Genomic DNA, 12,499 nt, shown 5'->3' with positions numbered 1-12,499 from the left:
ATTTACCGATCACATCTCCTACAATACTACAAACAACACTATGTTTCTTCCTCTGCACTCTACGTTTGCTCAAATCGACTACACCCACACATGGTATGTGCAGTCCATACATTCGGTAAGAAGTATTTGTCAAACACAATCCTGTCAGAGTATGATGATACATTTCACATAAAACAGTTTTAAAGAAAAGATTTAAAAACTCCCATGGGGGGGGGGGGGGAGAAAAACGCAGGTCAGCGGTCATATTAGTGAAAGGAGAGGTTTAGAACAAGGCTTAGAGTTGTAAAGATCAGAGTCAAGAATTGGGTCACTGTAAAGAAAACAAGCACATGCATTTGAGGGTCTCGCATTTGTTCGGGTTATTAGCGCTGTAAACTCCTAATCGGACTTTTCTTGCCACATAAATTGAAAATGAAAATGAATAGAGTTTCATATAAGTGAACACATTCAAAGCACCACGGCATCAGCGTGAAAGAGCACAGAAAAAGAAAAAGAAGTTCGCTGGCCGTCAAACCTATGGGCAAAAGTTCAATTGGCCATGTAACAGGGGCGATGTCCAAGGCGGTAACCAAACCGCCCCAAGGAGGGACAAACGTAAAGTATTTACCAACCAAAGTAAAGGATTTTTGAAGAGCAAGCCCATGAACGAGTGATAGTGATGGGCGTGCAGTGGGGGGTGGTTAAAAGCCCAGATATATACCGACAGGCCGGAAAAGCAGCGCGCTATGCTCAACCTGAAAAAAGCCAAGTTACGGGAGGGGTTTTGCTTAAAGATAGAGTTGGAGTAACAGATTGTGTTGGGATCCTGTATCAGCTAGTTTTTGTTAGTTTCTTTCAAGAGGACAACACTAAACCGAGGCTACATTTGCCATTGTTCATAATGGCTTAAAATCATACCAGTATGCGAGAAATCCTCGTGGCATAGGCTCAACTGACAAATATGACTATATATAGTCACTAATACAAATGCAGACAGAACGTAGGGGTACATAGTCCACAATTCGTTCATAAACTAAAACGCCCACGAGAACATCTATGCCTGCTCTGCCCTCAACCCCACAAAGCACGCAAAGGCAAAAATATCAACCAGCAATCCTGTAGCACAAAGGACACAAGACCATCCTACTTACTTTTAGTTTCAGCACTCTGCACACTGAGGCAATACATTGAGTCTTCCAACGCCATCCATGCCAACCCTCCCTGGTCATGGTCCCGAATGACGAAGTTTACCTTGCGCTTTCCGGGGAAAGACAGCAGACATATTGGTCTACTTTGATTTCGACTCGAATCAACGTTAACATAAAACAAGCGTTGTAGGACAGGAAGAACCTACTTTGCTGCTGTACCGGAAGAGTTAGTCCCCCTGCTCCGGAAGATGTGGTCCAGCCGCACGTGAGCCAGCTGGCGCTGCTGGTTGTTTTTGATGTTCGCAAGTCGCGAAGGGATTGTTATTGCTTGTAGGGCAAATTACCCTGGAGGCAGTGGCGTAACAAAGCTTGAGGGGGGCTCCCTGAGCCCCAGACCCAGTCAGGAGCACTGTGCCAGGGGCCCGTGCACAGTGCCAGAAGGCCCCCACTCCCCCCCCGAAGCTCGAGGGTCCTTTTGTAACGCTACTGCTTGGAGACGCAGACTCTGATATACAACGGGGGAATTCTCTTCTGCTGCCTTCTAAAGAAAGACAAGATCAGCGCAGCTGTGTCCTCAGGCGCCCTGTCTCAATGTCTCGAGTTAGCCTATGCTCATGCAGTGAGGTGGCAGTGCACACCAGGGAACCTATTTTTCCAGAGGATGATAGTGTTAGAGCTTTGGTCCTTAATAAGTAAACTTACAAGGGGACACCTATAGGTCGATAAATCTTTTAACTCGTTCAAGATGTTCTTACCATAGTTCCAGAGCAGAAACCCAATAATCAATACACAATAGTCTATAATCATTAGCCTAATCAATTGGAGTCAGTTAATTTCACTCACCATGACTGAAAGGTCATAAATAATCACACCCTTAATTAAAGTTTAATATGTTTATTTCCCTTTTATTAACAATACTAATGTCATGTAGATTAATCTCCAAGTCAAATTAAATGCAGTTATTAGTAATTTTTAACCGAAAAGATGCAAAAAACATGATCTAATCAAAGCTTGAATCATAATGCATTGCAGAGCATCAGCACAAACCATTAGTAAAACCAATTTCAATATTACTACAACATCCATAGAGTTCAGCAAAATAGTTTGTCAACCCTTTTGTCCCTGCAATCGGTCCGTCGTCATATGAATAGGCTCAACTAACCCAGCTTAGCATCAGCATGTGGGGCTTCATGCAAAACAATTTTGAACACACATTTGGAAAACATCTACCTAAAGAAAAGTATTACAACAGCTTAGTTGGTACCTAGAGAGAAAAGGCACAAAATAAATTTCAGCCATATTGTCATATCTACCTGTCCACAATATGGATCAGCAAGCAGAATCAGTCTCTGTCCTCAGGTCATCAATCGATCAGCAAAACATCAGGCTCTCAGGCAGAGAGTATGAGCCCAATGACAGAATCTCAAATCTATTCTTCTCTCTAAAGCAGCAGTTCCCTAAAGTCTCCTCAAATCTGTCTGTGTTCTCCTCTGTCACTTTGTTATATCAAAGACACCCAAACTATCCCTGAATTTCCAATTGGTCAATTAATTGTACATTATTACTCTGTCCAATAATTTTTATATTCCAAATCTATTAATTCTAATATTTCACACTTCACACGTAGTTGATTGGTCTACTTTACGATGTTCTCATCATCCGGCTCGTCATGTATCGAATTTGTTGCATCTTCGTCTCCAGTAAGTGTCTTTGTTCGCGTCCTGGGAAAGTATATCTCACACACATTACACACATTTTGATACATTACTAGAGACATCATCTCCTGTCCGTCGGTTCTCATGGAAAGCTGCTAAGCATTTTTAACAAGACAATGAGCATTTCACAGTTAGTTCACTCTGTCAGCAGTTTTCATTAACTGCTAAGAAATACAGCTCCTGTCTGAGGCCTGGCAAAACTAGGCCAAGACACTTGCTAAGTTAAGGCCTACAATTAATAAGCTAGAACATATTTTATAACCCTTAATATGACATATTACTACATTAATCTAATACCTTTTTAATATTTCATGTGGATTAATAATTTTTTAGTGCAATGGTGGCCATTCTTCGAGGTCACAATTTCAAACGTGCACATTATTTTTCTACGTTATTCATTTTTCTACATAAGTCATTCAAAATACGTAAACACTCATTAATAATTTTTAATTAAGACATCTGCTTCAGCAATCCCTCCTCTGATGACTAAATATGTCATCACACCAAATTTACCACCCACAATTTTACAGTTCTATTTCTTCGACATTTTGGGGGTTATTCTAACTTTGGAGGAGTGTTAATCCGTCCCAAAAGTGACGGTAAAGTGACGGATATACCACCAGCCGTATTACGAGTTCCATAGGATATAATGGACTCGTAATACGGCTGGTGGTAAATCCGTCACTTTTCCGTCACTTTTGGGACGGATTAACACCTCCTCCAAAGTTAGAATAACCCCCTTTGTCTTCTCCTTGAATTTTCCTTATAATTTCTTTCCCTTTTCTTTTCTTCCCTCCTCTGATTCTTTTTAGACCTTTTCAATTTAATTATTTTACATAATTAGCATAATCCTTATATTCCTAATAGACAACCTATAGCAATTAAGATTCCCTGTAAAATTTTCAATAGCACCCCAATCCAAATACTACTAAGCCAATTTCCCACTGAAGCAAACCCCTTACCAACCTTTTCCCAAACACCTGGTCTCTTATCTCTTTACTATTGTTGGGAATGTAAGAACAACAATGCCTAGAGTTAATCATTTTACAGACTCCTCCATCCTTTGCTAAAAGAATGTCTAAAGCAAGACAATTTTGAAGAGTCATAGCTCTATTCGCAGGAGTATTGCCCCTGAAAAATTTGTCAGCATGTTATCCACAATAGTAGACAACTTCTGAATCTTTGATCGAGTTCAGGATGACTCCCACTGAAGGAATCCCCACACCAAATATATCTCCCACTATCGCAGAAGAGGACTCCCTCCTCTGTCTCTTATGATGTAATTCTGTCATTTTCGGAAACTTTTTCAAATACTCAATCTGGTAAATCTTTGGGAATACTATCCCTAAATAACATGTCCCATACCATCCTCTTGGAAGACGGTAATATGCATTAAGTCCACAAATATAATACATTCCTGGAATTGCAGGGTCCTGCCCATTCATCATAAATGTCCATTTACTTTGAAACAAAAACACATGCCTATGGTCACTCGTACCCAAAAATAAAGTGTCAGTGCGGGATTTTGGCCTATATATACAAAGCTTCTCTATGTGTAATGCATCTAAAGCTAATTTACCTTGCGTTTTAATTGCAGTGTAAGTATAACCATTCTTGTAAGTCCTTTTCTCTAAGCCTTTTTCTAATTTCTCCTTCAGTGCCATTCTCCTGTCATCAGTATGATCTAAGAAGCTTTTCTATAAAGGTCTAAGCAAGAATGTGAGAATATTTCTGTGAGCATATGCTGTGCCAAACGTTAGTGTAGGTTCAAAGAATCCTGTAACTAAGACTATGTCATTATCCTTAGTTGCTCTACGCAGATACCTGATAATAGGGACAAACAAAAACAGGAGGTCTTGATTAGAGTAAAAATACTGAATATACTCCTGGTTCTAAAATCTTGTTAGTAACAGACTACAACTTATTCTGTATGTTAATGGAAGACTATGATAGGTGACTTCTTCCTCGACTGATGAAGGAATCTGCGTACACACAAGACAATCCTTTGCATCCTTCGTCTCAACATACTCACTCAACAAGCGATAGAAAACGTTAGAAGAAAGTTCTCCTTGCGCATTAGTAAAGTCACACAAATACTTCTCATCTAACTTAAACCTCTCCACAGGCGTTAGTGTAGTAGTCTCAAAAGCAGAAGTATGGTTGGCTCCTTTCGCGTCAAGAACAGACATTCCCACAATCAATACTATAAACAACATCCCACACATAATCGCCAAACCAATGCTCATATATTTATAGCACCTAGCATCCCTAATTTGCTTATCAAAGTCAGCCATGATCGGTAAAGAATCAGAAAGCAGAAGTAACTTCAAAAACTTGCAGAAAAAATCTTAAATAGACAACTCTTCTTTCAGCAGTTCAGTTTCCCTTCCTGGAAGCCTTCTTCCTTGTCAAAATCAGGTTTCAAAAGTCAAATCAGGTTATCAGTGTATTTTCCGGTTACTTTCATCAGTGTCTTTTTCAAAAATATTTCTCAGATTGTTTCATCAGTGCAGTTCATTGATCTTCTTCAGGTCACCTCAAAATATTGGCTTGGAACTTCCCTATCAAAACAAAAAGCCATAATCACTTGATGCCATTCATTTGTATTTGCATACGCCCATTCAGGACCTGCGTATCCTCGACTTGCTGTTCTCTTTCTTTTCAACTTTCGATCACCATTCAACTCTCCTTCACTTAATTCTTCCTTTCTCGTAGTATCTACTTCTTCCGCTATTGTTTGTTCAACAACCACCCCTTTCCCTTTCTCCACTTGCGAATTTGGCCACTTATCTCCTTTTCGCGTACCTTCTGTCGATATTCTCTTCAGGACTGAACTTGAATCCTTATCCTTTTCTGTGGTGTTTTCTCTTGATGGACCTGCAACCGGTTCAGGAGGAGTCAGATCATTTTTATTTTGATCCACTTCAACTCCTTCCCCTTCTGGATCTGGCACTTGCTCTGTTTGCCTCTCGGAATCGTCTACGTCTGGGAGTGTTGAAGTAAGCCTCCGCAAGGCCTACTAGTGCAAGGGGTTCACCCTTCTCTGCTCAAAGTCCTCAGACCATATAGGAAGAAGTTGGCACAGAAACTCAAATAAAAGACAAAGTTTATTAAACCTCATGAGGTGATACTACAGTTCAAACAGCACCCTTCGGTAATGTTTGAAGTAGCACACTGAACTGAGAGAGCATGGTCCTTTTATACCCACGCAGGGGCTAAAAGGAGGTGGTACAATTATAGAAGCAAGACTTGCATACATGTAAGGTCATGTGGAAATGCACAGTCAACAGGAAGGAGGGGCTAACAGTTTCAAGGACTAGTTGACACATTACTGTCTGTTACTGATTACTAACAGCTGCAGATCTTACTGGGCATGTGCGAAAGTGGGAGATGCTAAATATAACTTGTCACTAGGCAGATTTTCAAGAGTAGTTAACAGAAAGGTAGGACAGAGCACATGGTGAGCACATGGCAGCAGGTGGCAGAGAAAATGGCTGCCATGAATATAAAATGGATTCTGCAAAATGTTCACAATAGTTGCTAAATACAAGATGTCTTCTGCTAATGCTTAATCTAATCGCTGCTAAACTACAACAGGAGAACCCCCTCTACATTAGCCCCTCCTGCTGTTTCAGTCACAATAGGTTACTCAGCACCCTCCTGGTGGTCTCCATCCTCGTCTTTCACAGGAGTGATGGAACCAGCTTCAACGAGTTCAAGTTCAGTTTCAGCTCCTCCTTACTCATTTTCCTGTTCCACTGTTGTAATTTGTCTCACAGTTGTTGGTACTCTCAACAACACTTCTTCATGATCCAGTGAACATGTCACTTTCTTCGTGTGACTCGCGTGAATCCAATATGTAATGTTCACAAGTGCATTTGCTGGAACTGCTGGCAACCTCATTGCTCTGCCCATGAGGATATCATGGGACGTCAAGCCTGTCTTCCTGTCAGGTGTGTTTCTCATTGACATTAACACCAAAGGTAATGCATCAGGCCATTTCAAATTCATAGCTGCACACATTTTTGCAATTCTTGACTTCAAGGTACCATTCATCTGCTCCACTAGTCCTGATGCTTCAGGGCAGTAACTACAGTGCAACTTTTGCTCGATGTTCAATGCTGCACACAATAGTTAATCACCTCATTATTGAAGTGCTTTCCCCTATCTGATTCTAAAGAGATCGGAAATCCGAAGCGCGGTATCTGTTCCCTAAGCAACAGTTTCGCTACTGTGAGGCTATCATTTCTCTGTGTAGGGTACGCTTCAATCCAATGACTAAAGATGTACACAATCACTAACACGTATCTCAGTCCCCCACACATAGGCATCTCAATGAAATCCAATTGCATTCTGCTGAATGGACCTCCTGCTCTTCCAATGCGGCTCAAATTAACCACTGTCCCTTTTCCCGCATTTAATTGCTTACAAATAACACATCGATGGCAAAACCGGTTTAGCTGCTTGTCTAAACTTGGTGTTAAACCAATCAATTTTGAACAGACGAACCATGGCATCCCTCCCAATGTGTGCCTGACCATGATAGTACCTGGCCACCTGAGACAACAGACTATTCGGCAAAACCAACTGACCCTCTTCTGAAACCCACAATTCATTCTATCTTTGAACACATTTCATTTTGCTCCATGAATGTTTCTCCTCTTTATCGACATTACTCTTCAGCGATTTAACTCTTCTAAAGTGTCAACTACGTTCAATGCAAAACTCGTACATGTTGTGTCTTCTTCCGGTAACAATTCCCACTCTTCTTTGAACGATATATGGTTCAATGCGCAAAACCTTTCGACTTGATGCGCATAACCATTTTCCAAGGACACGTAGTCCTGTGACTTAAGATATGCACTGCATTTCACCACAGCAATTTCTTCAGGTAGTTGAATTGCATATACCAACTCCTTTATTCTCTCACCATTCCTCACTGGTGATCCAGTAGAGATCAGAAAACCTTTCTGCGACCATAATGGGCCAAAATCATGAACTATTCCGAATCCGTTTTGACTATCTGTGTAGATAGTGACTGAATCGGGCAGAAACATAGCACGTCCCAGTAAGAGCGCCAATTCCACTACCTGGGCAGAATACACTCCTCGAAGCCAGGAAGCTTCCAAGGTATCTGTAAATGTGCATACAGCTTATCCTGCTCTCAATGTTCCTGTACTGTCTCTCAGACAAGAACCATCCACAAAAACAATTTGGTCATTTTCTTCCAATCGGGTATCTCTAATGTCAGGTCTCAGCTTTGCGCAGTTACTTCGAGACAATAATGTTCAACATCTTTCTCTTTCTCTATTTCGGTAGTTTCACTTGGAAGTAAAGTTGCCGGGTTCAGCACTGTACATCTTTTCAGTGTCACTTTTGGAGCACCCAAAATGCTCGTTTCATACCTAGTCAGCCTAGCACAGTCAAGTACTGGGTTTTCGTCACTGTCAGTAAAATTTCAATTGAGTGAGGGACCATTACAGTCAGGGGATATCCCATCACTACTCCTTCACAGTGTGAAAGACTCTGACCAACTGTGGCAACTGCACACCGACAACCTGATAAGGCTGCTGCAACTGGGTCCAAAGTAGCTGAAAAATATGCTACTGGGCGATGAGCACCTCCATGGACCTGATTCAAGAGAGACAATGAACATGCATCACTCTCATGACAAAACAATGTGAAAGGTTTCATGTAGTCAGGCATACCCAACATTGTAGCTCTGCACAAACTCTCTCTCATCTCAGTAAATGCTTTCATCTCTTGTTCATCTAGCACTATGGGATCTGTGACATCCTTATGGGTCAACTTCTGCCATGGCTTTGAAATTTCTGAAAAATTCAGAATCCATTGGCGACAATAGCCCACTGTTCCAGGAACATCCTGACATCTCTCTGTGAAGTCAGGGGATTTATCTGCAGTATCATTGTGATCTTTTCTCTGGATATTTTCATCAACGCTTTCTCAGTTTGGTGACCCAAATTGTACCTTTTGACAATACTGCAATTTCAGTGGTGACACTTTATGACCATACTTTCCCAAATGATTCAACAGGGCAATCGAGTCGTACTTACACTCATCCCTTGTCTTGGATGCAATCAATAAGTCATCAGTGTACTGTACCAGAGTCGACTGAAAAGGTAACCCTAAAGACTCCAAATTCTTTTTCAAGATCTGGTTAAACAAGGAAGGTGACTCCGTTTACCCTTGAGGAAGTCTACACCAGCATAAGACTCTAAGAATTTGAAACTAAAGAGAAATTGACTATCCTCACGAAGAGGCACAGAAAAGAACGCTTGTGACAAATCAACCACTGCGAACCACTCTGCATCGTATGGAATCTGGAACATTATTACAGCATGATTGGGCACTACAGGACAACACTTGACCACAATGTCATTTATTTTTCTCCAATCCTGAACAATTCGGACCTTCCCACATGGCTTCTTCAAACCCATTATTTGTGAATTACCTGGGCTGCTCAAAACCTCCTTTAAAACTCCCTGCTTCACAAAATCTGCAATTATCTGAGCTGCTTTCAACAGGACATCTTGTGGCATGTAATACTGTGGAAGCTTTGGAAACACTGCGTTCGACTTCAAAGTAACGTTAATCATCTCCACTCCCTTGATCAAACCCACTTCTTTCCCTGTCAAATCCCATACGTTTCTTGCACTGTTCCCTACAAATCAGAATGAAGCTCTCTCACTGTGAACATCGGGAAAAACTCAATCAAAGGGTACGTCTCATTTGCAGTTTCTTACTCAGTTTCTGGGGCTGGGTCTTCCTCATCATCACTATTTGTCTGGATCTCAATTCCATAGTTTGAACAAGTAATCAGACACCTTGTCTTACACAGCAAGTCCCTTCCCATTAGGGATACCGGACTCGAACCGCAGTCTACAAATTTATGCAGTCCCTGGAAATTCCCAATTTCAACTTGCACTGGGAATGTAATCGAGTTTGTCAAATACTGATTCGCTACTCCCACAACCTGAACTGTTCGACCTGAAAGGGGCAAATTCAGAACTTCTGCACTTCTCACTGTAGAGCGTGTAGCTCAAGTATCCACCAAAAATGAGACCCTGTGAACCCTTACCTTTCCCCTCACATTGGGTCTTCTCTGATCTACCTGTAGAGAAGTCGCAAGCACACATGGCTCCTCATCGGAAAAATCACTCATCCATTCACCATTTATTTCATTCTCACTGTGTAACGGGAATTGGTGCACTGCGTTAATACTTCTGTCCTGTCTCTGACCTGTGACCTGTTGAGAAGTCATCATCTGTTGCTGCTCCATCGGGGCTTGAGGTATCTGCATTTGCTATCTAGGTACCATGGGAACCTGCGACTGCATTGGCTGAAACTGTGATACTTGTGCATGGGGCATTTGTACCTGTTGCATGGGCTGAAAATGTTTCATTTGATTCACATTATTCTGAAAATTTGGAATTGGACCTCTCATTCTTGGTCCTCTCACATTTTGAAATGTATTGACGTTGTTACCTTGCTGAACAACACCCCCTTGTACCATCATCGGACACTCCCGCTTCCAGTGTCCCACAGCTCCGCAAATGTGACATGGCAATAGCTTCTTCATCCCCTGCACATCATTTTGAACCACTACAGTATTCAAATTTGGACCACGATTCATATTGCCTCCACGACCCCTACCTCTCATCTGAGGCTGGAACATGACATTTCCCTGCTGCTCTGGCATGTGCTGCACAAAACCTCCTTGCACTCCTGTTTGAGCTGCCTTACAATTGCCTTCGCTTTCAACTTTTTCTGCTTCAATTCAATCTCGTCACTACAGTATTTCACATACTGCAACACTTCATCAATCGGCCTCGCTTGCCAGCAAATCAAAAGACTCTTAATCATCTGATCTATCTCAGGTTTCAATTCTTCCACAAACCTGAACACAAACTGCAGCATGTCTTTCAGCTCAAATGCTTCCTTGCCACTGTATTCCTTGAATGCCTTCAACAATCTCTCATAATACGCATGTATTGACTCTTTTACCTCCTGCACTGTGCTGTCAATTCTCTGCCAATCAGTGTTTTTGGGCAAAGTCCTCATCTTCAGGAACTCAATCACCTTATAGTAATGGTTCATTACCTCAGGAGATGGTGCACTGGTACTTTTTTTTATCTCTCTCCAGTTCACTTGTTGGCAATCTACAGCTCTCTTACACTCAACCCACAAGTCGTCTGGACCCACTATCTCCAGTAACGTGTCCAAATCTTCTCACAAACATTTCACAAGTTTCACAAACCTGTCTGTCTGCTGATACCACTCTACTGGCTTCACTCTCAATTTTGGCTAATCATTTGTAAATGATAGAATATCGCTCCTACTCCAAGGAACATGAACAAAATTTCCCCCTGGAATTTCTCTCATTGGTAAAATCTTTACCGGATCCTTGTCCTTTTATACAATTTCGGTCACTTCTTGAGACTCTCTTTTCTTTTTGTCTCTTTTCTTTACCCATCTGCCTTCCCACTTCTCTAATGCTCACCAAACCTCAGCACTCTGCAGTAGTTCGTTAAGGTGCACCTTCATGCTTCTCTGCCAGGTCTGCTAATCTCTGGTGTACCTTGCCCACCTCTCTTTTGATCCTCGGGCGTAAGTACCTCAACTCTGCTTCTGTGTAGGACTCTAATCTATTCACCCACATTGTTCCCTCGACTAGTTCACCTGCTTCCACGCTCAATCTGGCACAATTGATCTGTTCTTGTCCCTTGGAAGTATTTTGTGGGGTATTCAGCTTGTCTAACCATTCAGTCAACTGCTAAGCTGTCAGTCCCTGTAACAAAACGTTACTCGCTTGAATCGGTGGCACCTGCTGCATCACTGCACTCGGTGTCTGTGGTGTCAATAATTTCAAGATCTGACATGCACTAGGTCCATTTACAGCATCTGGAAGTGCAACAAGTGGACTAAGAGCCAACAATGATCTCAACACATTAAAAATCTGACCCACGGAAGAGACTGCCTGAACTTGTTCATCTGGACCCCTTCTCATTAGCCTCTGGGACATTGTTCCTTGTTCATTCATAATTGGTTTCTTCTGCGCAAAAAATGGTACTGCTGGACCAACCGTAATCGGCAGCGATATCGCATCTGGGGTTGCTCTGGCACCTGTACACTGTGGGAGCATAACTCCCATACTCTGATTCATCACCGGAGTCAAGTCTGACTGTGTCCCTGCCATTGGCGTATATCTGGGCATCCTCTGCGGCTGTACCTGGTGCAACAAAATTGGAGTCGGCTCAGTCTGAACCAACAGTGGTCTTGGAACCACCTGCTCTGTAGGCACCACTAAGTTTGAAGTCGTCTCTAAAATATGCACATCAAGATAAATTCTCTGTATTGGTGGCGGATGCATCTGTGCCTGAACTACTGGAGTAGTCAACACATTAGGACTACCTTGCACCACACCCTGTGTCTGGCTAGTATTAACCTGTGCCGGATTCACTGTCCCCACTGCCTGTGCCAGGGCTGTTGCGTCAACACTAGTACTCCGACCATCGTCACGCACCGGATACGGTGGTGGGTGATCTCTCGGTATTTGTGTAACAAGTTCTTCAGCATCTGATTCCTCCTTTACTATGGAAGACTTTCTTGCTTCCTTACTCTCAGACGGGCTCTGAT

At 42.2% G+C, this 12,499-nt stretch overlaps 1 protein-coding gene across 2 annotated transcripts in view; it reads right to left on the bottom strand.

Annotated features, from left to right (window-relative positions):
* The window catches only part of LOC138261639 (zinc finger BED domain-containing protein 6-like), a 61,140-nt gene extending 59,486 nt beyond the window's left edge, over positions 1-1,654 (bottom strand). The window contains exon 1 of one of the 2 annotated variants that reach the window (XM_069210774.1): positions 1,131-1,654. The gene's annotated coding sequence lies outside the window, so the exon portion shown is untranslated. The remainder of the gene's footprint in view (positions 1-1,130) is intronic. The other variant, XM_069210775.1, reaches the window with a different exon arrangement.
* Positions 1,655-12,499: the final 10,845 nt, after the last annotated feature.

The sequence above is a fragment of the Pleurodeles waltl genome, chromosome 10, assembly GCF_031143425.1.
Source record: "Pleurodeles waltl isolate 20211129_DDA chromosome 10, aPleWal1.hap1.20221129, whole genome shotgun sequence".
In the NCBI taxonomy this organism is placed as follows: domain Eukaryota; kingdom Metazoa; phylum Chordata; class Amphibia; order Caudata; family Salamandridae; genus Pleurodeles; species Pleurodeles waltl.
This window is presented reverse-complemented; position numbering and strand designations above follow the sequence as displayed.